General features: G+C 35.0%; 1 long non-coding RNA gene and 1 pseudogene across 1 annotated transcript; one reads left to right on the top strand and one right to left on the bottom strand.

Moving 5' to 3' along the window:
- The first annotated feature begins 2,180 nt into the window (after positions 1-2,180).
- Positions 2,181-4,888, top strand: LOC106091124 (nucleolar protein 56-like; annotated as a pseudogene).
- Positions 4,889-4,914: 26 nt separating this feature from the next.
- On the bottom strand, positions 4,915-6,693 carry LOC131995863 (uncharacterized). The gene is made up of 2 exons (XR_009397657.1): positions 6,035-6,693; positions 4,915-5,488 (listed from the first exon to the last, which is right to left on the bottom strand). It is a non-coding gene; the product is annotated as an uncharacterized LOC131995863 (long non-coding RNA).
- Positions 6,694-24,078: the final 17,385 nt, after the last annotated feature.

Genomic DNA, 24,078 nt, shown 5'->3' with positions numbered 1-24,078 from the left:
TCAATAAAAATTATGCGTGTCAAGACACAAAAAGTTTACCAGTTTTAAAAAGAAAATATAACGAAACAATTAAAAGTTAAAAAGATAACACATTTTTGAAATATAAATTTTCTATAGGCACTTCTTATTAATGAATTATAAACAGTGAACAACATACGTAAGGATCTAAAAAAAGGAAATAATTAAAATATTTAATATCAGAAAAAGAAAAGAAAGAGATAAGAGTCTGTAAGATAAAGAACAAATGCTAAAAAAATTTAAAACCTTTAAATAATTATAAATTAAAATATTAAAACACATAAACTAGCTGTCAAATTATTTAAAGACTTAATCAACTAGTTAAAATACCAAAAAACCTAACCCTCCTAATACTGGCAACATTTTTGAGGTACTATCATGCCATAACTACCAAGTAGTGTACCGCAAAAAGCTGAATACAATTTTTTCTCATGAAATACACTATCTGTCAAAATGTCAAAATTGCTGCATGTTTACATTTTCATGTTTTTCATTCAGCACGTGTTATCTTGCATTTGTCTTGGTGAGTGTATTTTATTAAGGGGAAAAGCAATTCAAATTAAAAGCAATTTTAGCCAAGTATTACAGGCAAATGTTTGTGAGAAAAGTATCTTGTTATACAATGTTAATACTCTTTTTACTTTTTCAGTTAATTATCGTCACAAATTAGAAGACAACGTAATTAAGCCTTCTATTACCGCCACCCTGTTACAAGATTTTTGATTAAAGAAACCCAATCTAGGTGTCATTCCGCAGAAGTTGAATTTCATATGTTTCAAGAGGTGATTGTTGTTGTAGCAGTGTGGTATTTAATCTTTCCGACTGGTAAACTCGTACATTGCGGCGGTAGCCTTAGGTCGATTAAAGACTTAATCGGTACAATTCGGTACATAGATCCGGCTGTCATGGGATTGCCATGGTTTGAATTTTGGCGAAAACATCATAAATATTATCTCGTTGGAGGTTAGCATCTACGCCTATGAAGCCGAATGTCAGGGTTCGAATCCCGGCGTGAACATCAAAAAATTTTTCAGAGGTTGTCATTCCCTTATTAATACTGGTTTCATTTGTGAGGTATCACGCTATGTTAAATCTTCTCTCAAATGTCGATAAACGGCAGGCCGTTCGGACTCGGTATAAAAAAAGGAAGCCCATATCATTGAGCTAATACTTGAAAAGGACTGCACTCTTTGATATGAGATAAGTATCTCCTGTTCCTTAATGGAATGTTCATTTGAATTAAGTAGCTTCTCCCCTTAGTAATGTTGGCAACATTTGTAAGGTGATGCCCTTATCATTGAGGCCCCTTTTCATTGAGCATAAACTTGAATCGGATAGCACTCATTGGTATGTGAGAAGCTTACCCCTGTTCTTTAGTGAATGTTCATAGGCAAATTTGCAAATTTTTGTTTATTCGAAAACCTGGTGAACGCGATAAACGAACTAAATTGTTAGTTTGTACTACCCACGTATTGTTTTCTTTGTATAATATTTCACAATAAAAAAGGGGCATACTTTCTTCGGTGCAACACCAAATTCTGGCATAAAACCCTTAAATACTAAATATTCAGGGAAAATATTGGAGAATAATGTTTACCATATGGCTGACATATGGTATATTCTGTTACATGGTAACATCCATGCGATGTATGGTACTAATTTGTCTATAAACTGGCATGTAAACCGATTATTTTTAATTTGACTTTATGAGCACATAGGCACAATTCTTATTCTCATTTGTATGATATACACATAGTCCATAAAATCTGCGTTCATGTGACAATTTATTTTTTAATGATTAAAAAACAACATAAAAAAATAAATAAAGTTAAGTTTTGTTGTATATGTTGTTTCTTTATATTTCTTAAATTAGAAATAAAAACCAAAATATATTGGGTTGCCCAAAAAGTAATTGCGGATTTTTCATATAGTCGGCGTTGACAAATTTTTTCACAGCTTGTGACTCTGTAATTGCGTTCTTTCTTATGTCAGTTATCAGCTGTTACTTTTAGCTTGCTTTAGAAAAAAGTGTAAAAAAAGTATATTTGATTAAGTTCATTCTAAGTTTTATTAAAAATGCATTTACTTTCTTTTAAAAAATCCGCAATTACTTTTTGGGCAACCCAATAAGTTTGCTTTTGCTTTTTTGTTTTAACGGTACTTTTGTCTCATAACAAGAAATTATGACAGCCAAAAAGTCAGCGTTCACTTTGTTTACTTCGAAAGTACCGTTACTTTTTATGATGCATGTTCTTATTTTTGATAAGTTTCAGTTCATTACCATAACAAGTGATAGTTACACGTGTTTTTTTTTTTTAAATTAATAAATTTGGAAACATGGAAACTAAAGGAAAGGAAATATGCATATCTGAAAGAAACATAATTATTAAATTGTGGAAAGAAGGAAATATTGGTGGAACAGTTGGAAGAACGTATTCTTCTGTCCACCGCGTAATTAATAATTACAAAGAAACCGACATTATAAATTCAAAGCCTCGGCCTGGGCTCCAAAAAAATTATCCGTTAGAGAAGAGCGCAAAGTGATTAATATGGCAAGTAACAACCCTCGTATAACATCAACCAAAATTGTTGAAAATATTAAACAATGTTTAAAAAAAGCATCTGTGCTGAAAATATTACATAGATCTGGATTTCATGGAAGAGTTGCTCGAAGAAAGCCGTATATTTCAGTCATAAACAGACAAAAGCGGATTGCATTCGCTAATACTTTCATCAATAAGCCTCCTGGATTTTGGAAACAAATTATTTTCTCTTGACGAGAGCAAATTCTATATATTTGGAATTAAAGGTCGGCAAATAGTGTGGCGCAAGTCCGGGACTGAGCTGGAAAAACAAAATTTAGTTGGAACGGTGAAGCACGGTGGTGGGGGTGTTATGGTGTAGGGGTGTATGACTGCACTTGACCCACTGCACTGGTCAATTAGAATTTATTGAGTCCAAAATGAATAAGTGGGGTTATCTCAATATTTTGAATAAATTTGAAACCAAATGCTGCTAAACTAGGGTTAGCAACGACATTTTGGTTCCAACAAGATAACGATCCAAAGCATACATCGGAGGTTGTTAGGCTTTGGCTTCTATATAACACTCCAAAGCAGCTTAAAACACCACCCCAATCATCAGATCTCAAGCCCGCTGTGCATCTTTGAGATCTATTGGAGAAAAAAAAATTCGTCAGCACGTTATAACCAGCAAGGGGATGTTACCAAGTGTCATGCAGGCAGAATGGGCGAAAATAACATCTGAGGAAACAGAGAAGTTGGTAAACTCCATGCCAAATAGACTAAGTGTAGTCTTAAAACAACGTGGCTATCCTACCAAATATTAGGAATGTGTTAATATGTTTTTATTCTGTGCTTAAGTAACTCTTTGTTTATTTGTGGTGCTTTGATTTAATTGTTATCATATTTAAATCGCTCTAGAGTGAAAGTGCTTAACCAAACAATGTTTTTGTTTTTTAATGTTAGGAATATGAAGAAAAAATATATGTAAGAGTTGATTTGATTTATAATTTTATTTTGTGTTCTTTAACCAATCATAAAAGTTTGTCAGGTGAACGCAGACTTTATGGGCTATGTGTACGTACTTCTACTATGGGCTTGTTATACCCACCACCGAAGGATAGGGGTATATTCATTTTGTCATTCCACTTGCAACACATCGAAATATTCGTTTCCGACCCTCCGTAGCGCAGAGGTTAGCATGTCGGCCTATAACGCTGGACGCCTGGTTTCGAATCCTGGCTAGACCATCGGAAAAAAAATTTCAGCAGTGGTTTTTTCCTCCTAATGCTGGCAACATTTGGGAGGTATATGCCATGTAAAACTGTTATCCAAAGAGGTGTCGTACTGCGGCACGCCGTTCGGACTCGGCTATAAAAAGGATATGTGAGAATTTTGCCCGTGTTCCTTAGTGAAATGCAAAAATTTGCAATTTGCATACGAGAATGGTATTCCTATCACTTCCCAGAGTTGGTTAAGATTGTACTTGACAACTTTATTTTTGCAAAGGCCGCTAAATTCATTAAAGATCGTAAAACACTAACACACGATAAGCTAGATGAATTGAAAGAAATTGTGATGGATTCGGCCAAGGCACAGGCTATCATTGATGCCGCCAAGATGTCCATTGGCGTGGATATATCTATTGTTGATCTAATGAATACTAAACTTTTCGCGCGGTTAAGCTGTCAGAATGCCTTAAGGAACTATCAACATATTTACATAACAAATCGTTGATTGGTGATCAAGTTGGTACCCGTCTGATATCTCATGCTGGTAGCTTAAGCCCTAAACCTAAATATGGCCTCCTCCATAATTCCTCCTTTATTGGGCCTGCTGGTTTGAAGAACAAAGGTCGTATTTCACGTTTTCTAGCCAATATACGATCCATTGCATCGCGCATTGATTGTTTCTTTGAGCAAACTACTCAGGTGTTTGGCGATGCTTTGAAGCAGCAAGTAGAAGAGCGTTTGAAATTCTATGAATCGGGTGAAGTTCCTAGCAAAAATATAGAAGTCACCAAGCCACATCCACGTGAGGCGTCATCACCAAAAGAAGAAAAACAAGAAAAAGAAGCGTATGCTTAAAGAATCAGAAGCGGCAAATGGCAATGGTGAGACAACACAATCTAATGAGAATGGTGCTGGATAAGTTGCGGCCGCTGAAAACGGTGCAGATGAGGAACCCCAAAAAGAAGAAGAACAATAATAGAGATAACGAATAGAGTACGTTATGTTAAATCTCTTTCCTTTTCCTAATTTTTATTTTTTATGTAGATATGAGTTTCTAAGAACTTGCTTTTATGATGCTCCCACATGCAGTCACCACTGCCACGCCCAACAATATTTCAAAAGCATTCATAACATGTTTAATATATGATTTGTTTGATGTAACAATTTATATGATAGATATTATGATACGAATAAAATTAAAATTATTTTACATTAGGAAAGTGGTATTACATTGCAATAGATTCCGTTCTTTTTATATGGTGGTTGCAGTGCGTTACATTTTTGCTGAAGATCCTTCTTGTCGTCGCACTGGTAGGATCTTTGTTTCCTGATGAAGATGGTCCACATGAGAACTGAGGAGATAGCCTATCGCAGTCCGGAGGGCGGCATTCTGACAGATCTGAATATTTTTCCATGGCGTGTCACAAAGCTGACGAGACCACACTGGGGCTGCATAACTTACCACAGACCGGCCAATTGGTTTGTACGTGGTCAACAAGGTTCCTTTGTGGAGAGTCCAATACACACAATTATAAAAAATACCGCAATGTTTAATAATTGATTTTTTGTTTAATAAATATGCATTATGCTTTTCAAATTTCTGCATTGAAGCAACACAACACCACGCACACTGATGGCGCAAAACACAATCTGTCAAAGTCAGAGCTGCTCTAATCTGTCAAAAACATTTTTTTGTTGTTTTACAACTGTCGCTACCTGTAAATGATTATATATAGGGTACTATGACATGTAAAACTTGTTTCCAAAGAGGTGTCGCATAGGTAAAATTTTTTCATAAGTAATGAGGGAATGTCCTACTGAATGAAATTAGCAAATTTTTTGCTTGCTAATTTGATTCATTAAGTAACTAAATTAAGTAATCACGAAAAAATGTTGCGAAAAACGAGTATAGTACCAGTCATAAGGGAATGTAACACTGAACGAAATCAGCAAGTACTTTGCTTCAAAATCAATTATCTAAAAAATTTAATCATAAAAATTTCGCTTAAAGCGAATATTGTACCACTTTTAACTAGTGATCTTCCGTAAATTTGTAATGAAACGACATTTCAGTTTGGAATGAAAATTGGCGGGTACACATTGAAGATTTATTTCGTCTTCATTGAATAAATATTCAAAGTTTTCACGTTTTTTGCACCACATAATAATTTTGTTTATACATAAGCGATTTATGTTATATTAACTGCAAAATTTATCATCCAACAACAAGTGTGGCAGATTGGTCAAACAAATGTATCGTACTTTGTCTATTTGCAAGCGAAAATTTGACTAGAGCTGCGTACAGGGCTTAAAGTAGAAACTTGTTTACAATATTATGTCACCCTGTATAGTTATCACCAATGTTACCATCAACCGTATCTGTGCCGCCCTCAAGTTTGTAAATAAAAATCCGGAAAGATTGTTGTACGAAACGAAATTCCTAAAGACTGAATTTGGTGTCCTGCTCTCTAGTTTCAAAATAGAAATCTCGAAGGATTATTCTACAAAAACGATACTGGGATATGCATGGAACACTAATTTATAGGTATTGATGTTCTCTTTGACATGGTGTACGCAGTTTTTGAACGAAGTCCTTTAATGGCTTCCAGACTGGATTTAATGTCCTGCCTCCAGTTTCAAAATAGAAATCTAGAAGGATTGTTCTACGAAAAACAGTTCTGTGATATTTGTGGTGCACCAAATTAAAGGAGTTGATCTCCTCTTTGAATTGGTATACGCACTTTTTGAACGAAGTCCATTTATGGCTTCCAGACTGGATTTGGTGTCATGCGCACCAGTGTATTTTTTTTATTTAAGTCGATAGATAATAAATAACCTTACAGACTAATTACAATATATTTTAAAATGTATTAACCTAAGCATTTAAAAATAATATAATTTTCCTTTTTAAACTTTCTCGATTCTCAGATAGATCTATTATATCTTTCAGTTGATTAAATCGATAACATAGGTGCCGAAAAGGATCATTATTGGCATAGTTGCTTTTATAATACGAAATTTTCAAAAGATCAAAATATCTGGTTGGTCTGATAGGAACGTTAAAGAAAATTCGACTCAAATGAAAGCAGGAATCTATTTGACCATGAATTAATTTAGTCAAAAGCGTAATGTTTAGCATTTTAATGTAGGATTAAAATCTTTATAAGATTTAATCGGTACTCATACGAAGTTAATGAACTTCTGTTCCACCCATTTCGACGGAGACAAAATAATAGAAATTGTTTTTGAGCCGATTCTATCAAATCAGAATGAATATTGTAGTACGGATCCCATACCACTGAACCATACTCGAAATAACTTCTGACTAGCGTCACAGAGAAATCACTAAGTTCTTTACTCTAGCGTTTCATGAAGCCAAGAGCACCACGTGCTTTGTTTATAACCATTGAGATGTGTTAACGGAAGTTTAAGCGTTGGTCTAGAAGAAATCCAAGGTCTTTAAAGCTATAGACTACTTCAATTTGATTGGAACCCAAAAAATATGCTAGTTTTAAGAGAGGTTATTCTTGACAATGATATGTGTTTACATTTGGAAATATTAAGTTTCATAAAGTTCTGGTTGGACCATTCGTAAAGAGTATCAAGGTCATACTGAAGACAAAACTGTTCATCAGAGTCTCGCGTTGATCTTTACATCATCTGCATACATTAAAATATTCGAGTGCATTAAAGTAAAAGGAAGATCGTTTATGAACAAACAAAACAGCACAGAGCTAAGTTGATTACCCTGTGGAACACCTGAAGAGACAACAATTGATTTGGAAACTGCATTACCAAATTTAGCTGTTTGAGTACGTCCAGTCAGATATGACCTGATCCACTTTAGTAAAGATGGACTGAAACCAATAAGTTATATTTTTCTTAGACCGTGTAGTTGACTTTATCAAATGCTTTACTAAAGTCGGTATATATAGTCTCCGTTTGGTAGCGTTCCCTAAAGCCATCGTTGATCAAACAACTAAATTCTAAAATATTTGTTATCGTCGATTTCGGTTTCCGGAACCCATGTTGGTAGGGAGACAATATTGAAGAGACTTGATGTGAAATAGTGTCAGTCAGAATTTTTTTTAATATCTTCGGAATAGCATTCAAAAATGAAACGCCCCTGTAATTAGAAACCTCATTGCGATATCCGGCTTTAAATAACGGTCTTATATAATATTGCTTCCACAATTCCGGCAGACATCCATGCTTTAATGAACTGTTGAAAAATGTACAAAGGGGATTCGAAAGTTCGAGAGCGCAATGCTTTAAAATGTTCGATGGAATTCCATCTGGGCCGGGATTAAAAGTTATCTTCAGTGACCTTAAATCCCAGACACGTCTATAAAAGCTGAATTGTTGATTGTGTATGGATATGTTCCACATAAATCATAATAATTATCTGAGTAAGTAGTGCTAAAAAAGTCAGCAAAGATGTCGGCAATGCCTGAATCGTTATCAGCTACTTTAGCTTTATAGGATTTAGGATTTGATTTCAATTGATTTCTAATTTTATACACATAACTACCATATGCCAATTCGTTTTTTTTTATTATATTTGCATCTTGTTAAAGAATACATCGAAAAGTCAGACGTTGACCCTGAGCGTTTAAACCTTTTATATAATTTGTTCTTCTTGTTCTTCAGCCTAGAAAGATCGGTTGTATTCCATGGAGGACCAGATGCGTTGCAAAAAGTAGTTTTAGGGACAGATTGAGAAATAAAGTCAAGTAGCACAGTATAAAAAGTCGAAATAATTTCATCGATATCTTTAGATGAAAATTTCATTCCAATGAACAGATGAGATCAGTTTTAGCAAAAGAGTACATTTTTTCATTTCCTACATCTTTTTTAACTTTAAGAGAGGGATAGGGTATACGTAATTTGAGTGTCGGATGATGTCTATTCTCAGGACTTACAACCGGATCATTAGAACTTAAACTTAACTCAGATGGTTGATTAACGAAAACAAGATCGAGTAATTTAAAAAATGATTTGTTTATGTAATTAATTTGAGAAAGACCAAAATTTAACAATATCCCAATGTATTAATTAGAAATGCCATTTGGTATCTCGTGTGTTATATCATTTGACTCGGACGAATGAATCCAGTTAATTTGAGGAAGATTAAAATCGCCAAGGGCAATCAATGTGTCTTTTGGTTAAGATGACTAAAATGCTGATTGGATTGCAGATACGTGTTTTCAATAAATAAGAAGAGGGTAGGACGTAAGAACATGAAATAAATATTGAAACAATTTTCAAAAATATCTTTACGGCTACAAATTCAATATCCAAGGAAGATTCCACTATTATATCTTTTGAAGGAAATTCAGTGGAGACCGCTTCTAGCATACCACCGCCAGATTTTTTCATTTTATCGTTTCGATCACGCCTATATATTTGAATTGTAATATTTCAGAATCGTATACCTTATTCTGAAGCCAAGTTTCAGTAAAAGCGATAATATGATAATCGAATCGAATGAAGCTATCTGAGTAAAGAGACGAAAGTTTTGGTATTAAACCCTGTAAGATTTTGATATACTAGAGACATGTGATCAACAGCTAATGACAAATTCAGTTTTTTGGTATAATTTCAGAGTTAGAAATAGTTGGGAGGTAAACAACATCAGATCGATGCGTATCCTTGAAGATATACTCTCGGATAAATGCCTTAGCGGGCCAAAAATCAGGTTTTATAACGACTTAAAAAATTCTTCTGGAACCGCCTTTCATGGTACTTAAATTTGTAAACACTCAATTCGACATCAATGTCAATCTTTGATGTTATATATGTATATATATATATATATATATGTATATATATATATATATATATATATATATATATATATATATATATATATATATATATATATATATATATATATATATATATATATATATATACATATATATATATATATATATATATATATATATATATATATATATATATATATATATATATATATATATATATATATATATATATATATATATATATATATATATATATATATATATATATATATATATATATATATATATATATATATATATATATATATATATATATATATATATATATATATATATATATATATATATATATATATATATATATATATATATATACATATATATATATATATACATATATAACATCAAAGATTGACATTGATGTCGAATTGAGTGTTTACAAATTTAAGTACCATGAAAGGCGTAGCAAAGCTTCTTTTCGTTTCATTGTTCCAGAAGAATTTTTTAAGTCGTTATAAAACCTGATTTTTGGCCCGCTAAGGCATTTATCCGAGAGTATATCTTCAAGGATACGCATCGATCTGATGTTGTTTACCTCCCAACTATTTCTAACTCTGAAATTATACCAAAAAACTGAATTTGTCATTAGCTGTTGATCACATGTCTCTAGTATATCAAAATCTTACAGGGTTTAATACCAAAACTTTCGTCTCTTTACTCAGATAGCTTCATTCGATTCGATTATCATATTATCGCTTTTACTGAAACTTGGCTTCAGAATAAGGTATACGATTATATTATTACAATTCAAATATATAGGCGTGATCGAAACGATAAAATGAAAAAAAACTGGCGGTGGTATGCTAGAAGCGGTCTCCACTGAATTTCCTTCAAAAGATATAATAGTGGAATCTTCCTTGGATATTGAATTTGTAGCCGTAAAGATATTTTTGAAAATTGTTTCAATATTTATTTCATGTTCTTACGTCCTACCCTCTTCTTATTTATTGAAAACACGTATCTGCAATCCAATCAGCATTTTAGTCATCTTAACCAAAAGACACATTGATTGCCCATGGCGATTTTAATCTTCCTCAAATTAACTGGATTCATTCGTCCGAGTCAAATGATATAACACACGTGATACCAAATGGCATTTCTAATTAATACATTGGGATATTGTTAAATTTTGGTCTTTCTCAAATTAATTACATAAAAAAATCATTTTTTAAATTACTCGATCTTGTTTTCGTTAATCAACCATCTGAGTTAAGTTTAAGTTCTAATGATCCGGTTGTAAGTCCTGAGGATAGACATCATCCGACACTCAAATTACGTATACCCTATCCCTCTCTTAAAGTTAAAAAAGATGTAGGAAATGAAAAAATGTACTCTTTTGCTAAAACTGATCTCATCTGTTCATTGGAATGAAATTTTCAGATCTAAAGATATCGATGAAATTATTTCGACTTTTTATACTGTGCTACTTGACTTTATTTCTCAATCTGTCCCTAAAACTACTTTTTGCAACGCATCTGGTCCTCCATGGAATACAACCGATCTTTCTAGGCTGAAGAACAAGAAGAACAAATTATATAAAAGGTTTAAACGCTCAGGGTCAACGTCTGACTTTTCGATGTATTCTTTAACAAGATGCAAATATAATAAAAAAAACGAATTGGCATATGGTAGTTATGTGTATAAAATTAGAAATCAATTGAAATCAAATCCTAAATCCTATAAAGCTAAAGTAGCTGATAACGATTCAGGCATTGCCGACATCTTTGCTGACTTTTTTAGCACTACTTACTCAGATAATTATTATGATTTATGTGGAACATATCCATACACAATCAACAATTCAGCTTTTATAGACGTGTCTGGGATTTAAGGTCACTGAAGATAACTTTTAATCCCGGCCCAGATGGAATTCCATCGAACATTTTAAAGCATTGCGCTCTCGAACTTTCGAATCCCCTTTGTACATTTTTCAACAGTTCATTAAAGCATGGATGTCTGCCGGAATTGTGGAAGCAATATTATATAAGACCGTTATTTAAAGCCGGATATCGCAATGAGGTTTCTAATTACAGGGGCGTTTCATTTTTGAATGCTATTCCGAAGATATTAAAAAAAATTCTGACTGACACTATTTCACATCAAGTCTCTTCAATATTGTCTCCCTACCAACATGGGTTCCGGAAACCGAAATCGACGATAACAAATATTTTAGAATTTAGTTGTTTGATCAACGATGGCTTTAGGGAACGCTACCAAACGGAGACTATATATACCGACTTTAGTAAAGCATTTGATAAAGTCAACTACACGGTCTAAGAAAAATATAACTTATTGGTTTCAGTCCATCTTTACTAAAGTGGAGCAGGTCATATCTGACTGGACGTACTCAAACAGCTAAATTTGGTAATGCAGTTTCCAAATCAATTGTTGTCTCTTCAGGTGTTCCACAGGGTAATCAACTTAGCTCTGTGCTGTTTTGTTTGTTCATAAACGATCTTCCTTTTACTTTAATGCACTCGAATATTTTAATGTATGCAGATGATGTAAAGATCAACGCGAGACTCTGATGAACAGTTTTGTCTTCAGTATGACCTTGATACTCTTTACGAATGGTTCAACCAGAACTTTATGAAACTTAATATTTCCAAATGTAAACACATATCATTGTCAAGAATAACCTCTCTTAAAACTAGCATATTTTTTGGGTTCCGATCAAATTGAAGTAGTCTATAGCTTTAAAGACCTTGGATTTCTTCTAGACCAACGCTTAAACTTCCGTTAACACATCTCAATGGTTATGAACAAAGCACGTGGTGCTCTTGGCTTCATGAAACGCTAGAGTAAAGAACTTAGTGATTTCTCTGTGACGCTAGTCAGAAGTTATTTCGAGTATGGTTCAGTGGTATGGGATCCGTACTACAATATTCATTCTGATTTGATAGAATCGGCTCAAAAACAATTTCTATTATTTTGTCTCCGTCGAAATGGGTGGAACAGAAGTTCATTAACTTCGTATGAGTACCGATTAAATCTTATAAAGATTTTAATCCTACATTAAAATGCTAAACATTACGCTTTTGACTAAATTAATTCATGGTCAAATAGATTCCTGCTTTCATTTGAGTCGAATTTTCTTTAACGTTCCTATCAGACCAACCAGATATTTTGATCTTTTGAAAATTTCGTATTATAAAAGCAACTATGCCAATAATGATCCTTTTCGGCACCTATGTTATCGATTTAATCAACTGAAAGATATAATAGATCTATCTGAGAATCGAGAAAGTTTAAAAAGGAAAATTATATTATTTTTAAATACTTAGGTTAATACATTTTAAAATATATTGTAATTAGTCTGTAAGGTTATTTATTATCTATCGACTTAAATAAAAAAAATACACTGGTGCGCATGACACCAAATCCAGTCTGGAAGCCATAAATGGACTTCGTTCAAAAAGTGCGTATACCAATTCAAAGAGGAGATCAACTCCTTTAATTTGGTGCACCACAAATATCACAGAACTGTTTTTCGTAGAACAATCCTTCTAGATTTCTATTTTGAAACTGGAGGCAGGACATTAAATCCAGTCTGGAAGCCATTAAAGGACTTCGTTCAAAAACTGCGTACACCATGTCAAAGAGGACATCAATACCTATAAATTAGTGTTCCATGCATATCCCAGTATCGTTTTTGTAGAATAATCCTTCGAGATTTCTATTTTGAAACTAGAGAGCAGGACACCAAGTCTTAGGAATTTCGTTTCGTACAACAATCTTTCCGGATTTTTATTTACAAACTTGAGGGCGGCACAGATACGGTTGATGGTAACATTGGTGATAACTATACAGGGTGACATAATATTGTAAACAAGTTTCTAGTTTAAGCCCTGTACGCAGCTCTAGTCAAATTTTCGCTTGCAAATAGACAAAGTACGATACATTTGTTTGACCAATCTGCCACACTTGTTGTTGGATGATAAATTTTGCAGTTAACATAACATAAATCGCTTATGTATAAACAAAATTATTATGTGGTGCAAAAAACGTGAAAACTTTGAATATTTATTCAATGAAGACGAAATAAATCTTCAATGTGTACCCGCCAATTTTCATTCCAAACTGAAATGTCGTTTCATTACAAATTTACGGAAGATCACTAGTTAAAAGTGGTACAATATTCGCTTTAAGCGAAATTTTTATGATTAAATTTTTTAGATAATTGATTTTGAAGCAAAGTACTTGCTGATTTCGTTCAGTGTTACATTCCCTTATGACTGGTACTATACTCGTTTTTCGCAACATTTTTTCGTGATTACTTAATTTAGTTACTTAATGAATCAAATTAGCAAGCAAAAAATTTGCTAATTTCATTCAGTAGGACATTCCCTCATTACTTATGAAAAAATTTTACCTATGCGACACCTCTTTGGAAACAAGTTTTACATGTCATAGTACCCTATATATAATCATTTACAGGTAGCGACAGTTGTAAAACAACAAAAAAATGTTTTTGACAGATTAGAGCAGCTCTGACTTTGACAGATTGTGTTTTGCGCCATCAGTGTGCGTGGTGTTGTGTTGCTTCAATGCAATATCCAAGGAAGATTCCACTATTATATCTTTTGAAGGAAATTCAGTGGAGACCGCTTCTAGCATACCACCGCCAGATTTTTTTCATTTTATCGTTTCGATCACGCCTATATATTTGAATTGTAATAATATAATCGTATACCTTATTCTGAAGCCAAGTTTCAGTAAAAGCGATAATATGATAATCGAATCGAATGAAGCTATCTGAGTAAAGAGACGAAAGTTTTGGTATTAAACCCTGTAAGATTTTGATATACTAGAGACATGTGATCAACAGCTAATGACAAATTCAGTTTTTTGGTATAATTTCAGAGTTAGAAATAGTTGGGAGGTAAACAACATCAGATCGATGCGTATCCTTGAAGATATACTCTCGGATAAATGCCTTAGCGGGCCAAAAATCAGGTTTTATAACGACTTAAAAAATTCTTCTGGAACAATGAAACGAAAAGAAGCTTTGCTACGCCTTTCATGGTACTTAAATTTGTAAACACTCAATTCGACATCAATGTCAATCTTTGATGTTATATATGTATATATATATATATATATATATATATATATATATATATATATATATATATTTATATATATGTATATATATATTTATGTATATATATATATATATATATATATATATATATATATATATATATATATATATATTTATATATATGTATATATATATATATATATATATATATATATATATATATATATATATATATATATATATATATATATATATATATATATATATATTTAGATGTCATCGGTGGAAGTTTCAGCAGCAAATTTGGCTGCTGAAACTTCCACCGATGGTCTTATTAGGCCAGAAGGCGGCAGAGTATTAAGTCTAGTGTAATCGGCGACTAAACTGGTTGATGGTTGCTGATTCATTCGAATTTCAATATTAGATGGAACTGCGTTTATATTAGGATTCAATGTTTTTTTTCTTAAACGGGTGATTGCAGAAAATTCTCCAGGCAGCATGATGCATTTTCAAAAACTGTTTTACTGATGATGATACTATTGGGATGCACTCAATTCGACGTCAATGTCAATCTTTGATGTTATATATATATATATATATATATATATATATATATATATATATATATATACATATAGTTTCAGCAGCAAATTCGATGGTGTTATTAGGCCAGAAGGCGGCAGAGTATTAAGTCTAGTGTAATCGGCGACTGTGTTTATATTAGGATTCAATGTTTTTTTTTTCTTAAACGCATTGAATCGATGGGTCATTGCAGAAAATTTATTTTCTGCAATTAATGTTAATAAGTGAAGTATAGTTTTAGGGATAGATGGTTAATTTAGTCGCAATTGTTTTGGGTCGGAATAAATGTTTACTGGATAGTTCTACTCATTAAAATTACAACAAGGAAACTCTCTATTTATTTGTGAGAGAATTTCAGCAGTTTCATTAGACACTCTTTTATTGGTGTTATTGTTTTGTTTGTAGTCTTATTTTTCTAACTTTGCAAATACTTTATATGCACTTTTGTTTTTGATTTGTAATGTCTTTTAATGCACTTTTCGATATATTCAACGCAGGAAATGTGTCAACAGATCGACTCAACATCGTATTTTTATTGTTATTTGTAGTAATCACAACTGAAACTATGAATACTTACGTTTTTAATGCGAGCTTTAATAGAACACGTCTATTCTCTATGACAGCTTGTTTGATTTCAAAATATAAATCTTGAAGAATTGTTCTACGAAAAAAGTTCTGGGATATGTGTGGCACACCAAATTAAAGGAGTTGTTCTCCTCTTTGACTTGGTATACGCGCTTTTTTGAACGAATTCTATTTATCTCTTCCAGACTGGATTTAGTTTCCTGCCCTCCTGTTTCAAAATAGAAATCTGGAAGGATTGTTCTACGAAAAACAGTTCTGGGATATGTGTGGTACACCAAACTAATGGTGTTGCTATCGCCTTTGACTTGGTATGCGGGCTTTTTGAACGAAGTCCATTAATGGCCCACAGACTAAGTTTTGTGTCCTGCAACCCAGTTTCAAAAAAGCAATCTGGAAGGATTGTTCTACGAAAAACCGTTGTGGGATATTTATGGCAAATGAAATTAAAGGTGTTGATCTCCCCTTTGGTTTGGTATGTCTTCCAGACTGGATTTTGTGTCCTGCCTTTCAGCTTAAAAGAAAAATCCGAAAGATTTGTTCAACAAAAAACAGTTCTGCGGTAACTGTGATATATATAAAGGTAGACGAAGTCGCTTTCTGGCCTCCAGGCTGGAAGTAGATAACTTATAGCTTAATTTTCTGGCGAACGAAACCAAAAACGGTTGGTAATTTCCGCACTTTATGCTTTTTGTGTTTGTCACCATATAATTTTAAAAATTTTTTGTGTTATCGAAACTTTGCGATGTCTTTAAGCTATTGGATGTTTTTAACTCTGGAGTCAAATGAAAACTGTAAAGCTGAGTATGCGAAATTTTCCGTTGCAGCCAAAACATTTATGACGCCACTGAAAAACAGTTGTGTACAATACAAGATAACGAAAAATATCCATTTATAATTTTGGTCGTTTTTGGTAAATAAAGTACATATGTGCTGTAATTAATAGTTTTTTTTTACAATTAACTGTATTGCATGTTGCATGGAGCTATTAAAACATATATTTTCATTCGTAGTTGCAAAAAAAAAATTTATGTATTGTGTCACCCAGTTACGCAAAGAAAATTTCATTTGAGCTTCGTACCTGCAAGCGAAATTTTCGGTAATGGTACCGGCGATGAAAATTTCGTTTAGGATATGTTACATGGTACAAGAAATTAAAGGTATGCTCATTTGAACAGCTGAGTACAATTTTTTTAATTTGACAAATTTCCTAATGTCATACATTGATGTATGTGCTTCTAAACAAAATACAAAATAAATGTAAACTTAAAACGAAATTCTGAACGTTGGTTGATTTTTATTTATTAATTTTTTATTATTTATTAAAAAATAAAATTAAAAATGCATCATAGTTTTATGGTTCTTTGTGGTAATAACAAATCATCTGCTTTGAAGATTTTATATATTCACCATCGCAATTTTCCCATGCATATTTTATTGTTTCCATAATTGATTCGTCTCCTATTTCTTGATGTGGTGTCCCGTTTATGAAAGGAAATGCTGGTATACGCCTTTTACCGAACACTGAATTTGGCTCTGATCGGTGGATGAACAAAACAATTACTTATTAAATTATCTGGGCCAGGAAAATGATTATACTTTTTTCTTTTTTTAACCTCGGCAGACATATTGCTGCCCTGCCCACCAGGGTTGCACAGAAATATGTTGTTGGGCAAATGCAAGATATATTAATTTATATGTAGTAGCAGTCGACCAACAACAAAAAAATTAGTGTACTATGTTTCAAATTCAGTGATTAGTGCAGCTCTGAGTTTGTTTATGTTACTAGTTCCCATCATTTTTCGTTGTTTGTATGCGGTATGGTTCTTACACAATACACACACATAACCAAAACTCGTTGATAGTGTACTTCGCGAGAAAATATTTTATTCAGCTGTTTACGGTACACTACTTGTTAATTATATAATGGGCAAGTGACATTACCTTCCAAGTACCATGGATATGTCAATGCATTTCTTTTGGTAAAGAAAATTTCGCCAGAGGTGCATACTGCGCTTAAAAAGTAAGTACTGTGGTTAATATAGTTTTTTTTTGCCAAAAAAAAAGTTTTCCAACATGAACTAAACCTGAGGATATGTGATATTTCATTGGAATTTGATAATTTAAAAACTCATCTTATCTCGAGCCGACTATCACTTGAAAGAGGAATTGAAGCCTAGATCACCAAAATTTACACAAAAAGGTACCCGTAACACATATATTTTTCAACTGTGGAACACTTGTGTTCTTGTACAGCGTCGTTTACAGCGTCCTTCCACATGCAAGTGTGACAACAACAGCAACATCAAAGTACCTAGATTTATGTACAAATTTTATATCAATAAATTTAACTAAATCTCAAAGCTATTGGTTTTATTTTTTTTTTATAATGGAAACATTTTGTCGATCTTGATTTCACAAAATTTAAATAAAAAACATTTTATAATGTTGAATAAAATTTTTTCTCGCGAAGTGCACTAATTTTCAACGCGTTTTGGTTGTGTGTGTGTATTATAGTTAAGAACCATATCACACACAAACAACGAGAAATGGCGCGAACACAAAATCAGAGTTGCAATAATCACTGATTTTGACACATAGTGCACTAAATATTTTGTTATTGGGCGACAGCTACTACCTGCAAATGAATACATGTTGCATTTGCCCAACAACATTTTCCTGTGCAACCTTAGCGGATTGTTTGCACTTCGTAAAGCCAAATTCCGGCTGGGCAGCAGTATGTCTGCCGAGGTTAGAAGAACAAAAAAGTTTAATCATTTTTCTGGCCCAGAGAATTTCATAAGTAATTGTTTTATTCACCCTCCGATGAGAGTCAAATTCAATGTTCGGTGAAAAGCGTATACCAACATTTCCTTTTATAAACGAGACACCACATCAAAAAATAGAAGACGAATCAATTATGAAAACAATAAAATATGCATGGGAAATTGCGATGGTGAAAATATCAAATCTTTAATGCAGATTATTTGTTTTTTGTTATTTGCCACAAAAACAACCACAAAGAGCCGTAAAACTATGATGCATTTTTCATTTTTTCAATTTCTCGAAACTTTTGTAATTTGCAAAAACCACGGTTAGATTAGGTTTAAGTGGCAGTCTGCCATCAGACTCACTTAGACGTTTTCGTCCATGTGATACCACAGGAACAGAAGAAGGAAGATGCCTTCTAGTTTCTACCGTTGAACCATCCAGATCGCTTTAAAAAGCCCAATAACTTGCGAATGTTCACATCCGCTAAATCAGACATGTTCTCAAAGAAGTGAGAACCTAAACTGGAACTCCTTCTAACTCCTAGTGCGGGACACACACACAGAAGGTGTTCTATAGTCTCTTCTTCTTCGATGTCCTCACAGCTTCTGCTAAAGTCGTTGCTGGCAACCTTCAGTCTGTCAGCATGTTTTTCGATTAGACAGTGACCTGTCTTGACGTCTTTTCCAGCCAATGACAGCAAAGCAATAGACCTCTTCAAGTCTAGATTAGGCCAAATGCTCCAACCTCCCTCTTTTTGATCATCTATCATTCGTTGTCCTTCGGGCCTGGTCCTGAAAACTTAGCTTACATGAAGTCGCTAGAGGCATACCCACAGATTCCAGTATCCCTGGAGTGTGTAAAGTAGTTCCTAGTCTCGCATACTCGTCTGCTTTAGAATTCCCTGGGATATCTCTGTGGCCCGGCACCCAAAACAGGTGAAGTTTGAACTGTTCAGCCATCTCGTTGAGAGATCTGCGACAGTCGAGGGCGATTTTTGTGTTGAGAAATACGTTCTCCAGGGATTTAATGGCTGCCTGGCTGTCTGAGAAGATATTTATGCCAATCGTCGTAATCACATTACATCTTAGTCATTCCACCACTTCCTTAATTGCAAGAATCTCTGCTTGATACATACTGCCGTGGTCGGGTAATTTCTTCCATATGACCAGTTCTAGATCTTTAGAGTACACCTCAAAGCCCACCTGGTCGTTTAGTTTGGAACCATCCATATAGAAATCTATGTAACTTCTGTTACTAGGGATATCGTAGGTCCAATCGGTTGTATCAGTAATAGTGTTACAGTAATTTCTATCAAAAAGCAGCTCAGGTAGGGTGTAATTCACACTGCCTGAGACATAGGATATTGTATCAAGTACAAAACATTGTCCGTGGCCGCCACATGACCAATGAGAAAACACTATTAACCTCACGGCAGTGGTCGCTGCAATTTGGGTAGCGGCTGTGATGCACAAAAAAAACATCCTTTGGATCTGGTAAAGTATTGAGCAGTAGGTGGATTTTTGAAGCGCCGTCCACCAGACCACAACACCATATAGCATAATAAGTCTGACAACTTCAGTATATCCCAATGCATGTCGCGCGGTCTTAATCCCCAACTTTTGCCAATGGCTCTTTTGCAGGTGTATATGGCAAGAGTTGCCTTTCTTGCCCTATCCGAAATATTGGATTTGAAGCTCAATTTCCTGTCCAGCAAAACACCCAGGTATTTTGCGCTTTCTATAAATGAAGCATTCTCTCCACTTAATGAGACAGGTCCCACTTTGGGCAATTTGTATCTCCTGCTGAAAAGAACGGCTTCTGTCTAGCATGGATTTATGCCCAGACCACTTTCGATAGCCCACTGTTGCACGTAGAGCTTCCTGAAGTATATATCTTAGAGTGCTGGGAAACTTTCCCCTAACCGCAATTGCCACGTCATCAGCATACGCGACCACTTTTACGCCTTTTCTTCCAGAGACAATAATATATTGTTAATGGCTATATTCCAAAGTAGAGGAGACCGTACACCTCCTTCAGGTGTTCCTCTGCTGACCCATCTTTTTAGATGCCGTAATGCATCTTTTAGTAAGTAAGTTATTAAAAAGCTTTCTTACAGTAGAGTTGATGCCTAGAAACTCCAACTTCTTCATGATTGACGTCGGTTTTACATTATTAAAAGCATCTTCAATGTCAAGAAATGCTACAATTGCATATCCTATGACAGCGAGAAAACCATCTTTGTAGCCGACTAGGTCGTGAAGAGCTGTTTCAGTGGATTTGCCTTTACTATATGCATGCTGCTGTCGCGACAGGCGATCTCCAGGGATCTTTGCCCTAAGATATGTTTCTATGAAATTCTCAAGAGTCTTCAGCATAGAGGATGACAGGCTAATAGGACGAAATTCTTTCGCCTTCGTGTGGTAGGGTGTTCCTGCTTTCGGAATGACCCTCCATCCCACAGGTATATATGACATTCTGATATAAGCAGATGCATCCTCCACGGAGCTGCAAAATTCCACCCAGCTGCAATATTCCACTACTCCAGTATTTTCTCCAAGGCTAAAACTAATATAACGATGATCAGAGTAGCTGTGGTCATCCAACACTTCCCAGTCGCACTTTTTTCCGCTTATATCTTCTGATACAAAGGTAATATCTAGTACCTCCTGCCTGTTACTGGTAATAGGCAGGTTTATTCCCTTTATTACAAATTGCCAGATTGCAACTTTTAAATACTCAATAAGCAACTCACCCCTTTCGTTGACATCCGAACTTCCCCATATCTGGTGATGTGCATTAGCATCACTTCATACAAATTGTCTTTTCTTCCCTACAGAAGCAGCTTCAACCAGCGACATAAGTTTTGAAGGCGGCATCTCTGAATCGTGTACCATATATAAGGAAGCCAGCCAGTTGTTTATTTTAAAGCTGACTACTACTAAATGTTCAGTGGTTAGCGAAGAAAGAAGAAAAACATTTAGACTTCCCTTTGCAATAATACAGGCTTTGTGTCTTCCCTTACCCATACCCTTGAGAAGTTAAAATCTCGGAACTCTTAGTCCACGAACCATTCCTCAACACACCCATGGTTCCTGGATAAGAACCACGTCAAATCGCCCTGCCATCAGTAGGACCTTTAGTTCCGCCGAGGCGGACATACTGTATCTGTAGAAACCAGACCAAAGTCAGGATTCAGAACTTCCACCACTGTTGCGTTAGTCTTCTGACTCCACCAGGAGTTTATCCTTACAAGATTCGTTAGAGCTTGTCATGATGAGCTTCCATACGCATCCAGGGGCAGGTGAGAAAGCTGTGGAACCACTCTTCTTCAGGACACTGGGCACTGCGATGTGGACGATTTCTCCTTAGATTCTTCACTAACTGCTCCTGTTGAAATACTTTCTGAGTTCCGTGCTTCCCCGCTGGCGCGCACTTTGAGCACAGTCCAACCTTGTGATCCACCCACTTCAGCGATGTGGTCGATAGTTCAAGGCTCATGCAAGTGTTCAGCAACAACTGCTGATTCGTCTCCTGCTTCCCCAACCCCTCCGCTTCTATAGACCTTCTTCCAGGCGGTGGTTGAAAGATTGGGATTACATTCCCTTAGTCTTCCAAGTATCATTTCAGAATCTGAGGAAATCCTTGCTATCCAAGCATGCGCCGAGAAGTAATATCTTCCTTCTTGACTTAATCTAGTGCTGCACCTTTGTTAGCGCACAACGATACATTTCAATTGAGCGGTGATCGCCGAAGGCAATTAGTCTGTATCGGCCTCGATACTAGCCTGTATCGTCACAAACTGGAGGAGACCCAGGAAATTCCGAAGGACATCGGAGTATACTGATGATAGTCCATTGTCTATCCCACTCCAATAATTCCTAGGTATGCAGCGCTTTTCTTCTCGTTTGTCGACAACTGCCATCACCAAACTGTTCCTAGCGACATTAGCAAAGGTTCTTGGACCCATCTTACCGTTGTTCACCCTAGTTCTTCTAGGCATGGGATGCCCTCCCGGTGACCGCACCCTTTTGGCGGACTGCAGTGCAGTTTCCGAATCTAGACGTGTATTCTTTGGAGTAGCCTGTGCTCCTCCTAATAAACCTGAGAGCGATGCGTCTTCCAACCACTTAAAGAGCGTGTTGAATTGCCGGGGAAGGTCGATGGCCTAGGCAAACTGTAGGCATGCGAAGAAGGAATAGGTTCGGCCGTGTCCTTTAGACTCGAACCAGGTGTCTTCGTCAAAATCTTCTGCTGACCAGTCATCTGCCGACTAGTGGAGCCTGGAGCAGCCGCTCCACCAGTCGAGGTTTCAGTAGCATACATGCTACGGACTGATACCACCGCAGCTGTTGGGTCTTTGGAGTCCATTCTAAGCCTACTCCCGGGCTCTAGATCTGCCGCTCCACTGGTAACAGACGCAGATCATCAACCGCCTAATGGATACCTCTATCGCAGCTATCCTTGAGTGACTTAAATTTTCTTTCAAAAAGAATGACCTATTACCAGGTAAGGCCGGTACTAAAAAAAAAACAAACGAAAAAACTTGCCGAAATGTGTTCGTTTCGTCATAACTTGTTTTTTCATCTAGAGAAAATTTACATTTCAGGACGCCCATTGAGAGCACCACCACAGTCGCCGTGCAACAAGTAATTTTCTTACGCAAAATAAACGCGTTCGCCAATGTTCTAATTGTAACAAAGTGTTTGTTAGTGTAAGTGATATTGCTCACATGTATTTACTCTAGGTAGAAAAATAAAGTTTTTGGGGATGCATATATATGAAAGTATTTTTTAAATATACTCGAAAGAAAAATAAAAATTTCTTTCACAACAAGCAATCTGTACGAAACAAAAAGGTGTGTTTAGGGTCTGCAATTACAACAACAATATTTGAATAAAAGTGGAAGATGCTGACAATGGCTTTTGAAAGTTGCGCTTATTTAACTTATAGCAGTGAAAATACTACAAAATCTAATTATTTTTACAAATAAAAGCTGAATTTGTCTGTTTTTAATTTGTTTTGTGTTTTATTATTTATTAATTAAGAAGGGGTGGGTTTTGGTGAAATTTGTGTATACAGATGCACGTAAGCAGCTGATAAATTGATTGATGCTGTAAAAAGGGGGCTGGGGGTCGTTGGTGACAGCAGCTGGATTTGGTGGAGTCCAAGAGAGATGGTGGAGTGCACAATTGTCACCAATACCCGGAGGGAATTTGTGGACTGTATTTTGTTGTTTTGTATAGATGACAGAACACCCAACTTACGTTGCAGGTATGGAATGTATGTGGATATTATAATTCCTCAGTATATGAGAAAGTAGAAGTTGGCGCCAAAGAAAAGAACAAAGTGGGGAATTTCGTTGGAGTTCAAATGTCTTTTATGGGAAATAATTGGATGCTCACCGTTGGGGATACAAGTAAAAAGTGAAGTAGTTTTGGTTCTATGGCTCACCAAGAAATCTATGACAGATATTTAGATAAAATTCATAAATACAAATA

The sequence above is a fragment of the Stomoxys calcitrans genome, chromosome 3 (assembly GCF_963082655.1).
Source record: "Stomoxys calcitrans chromosome 3, idStoCalc2.1, whole genome shotgun sequence".
Taxonomy (NCBI): domain Eukaryota; kingdom Metazoa; phylum Arthropoda; class Insecta; order Diptera; family Muscidae; genus Stomoxys; species Stomoxys calcitrans.
Note: the sequence above shows the minus strand (reverse complement) of the source record. Positions and strands in the feature narration are given on the sequence as shown.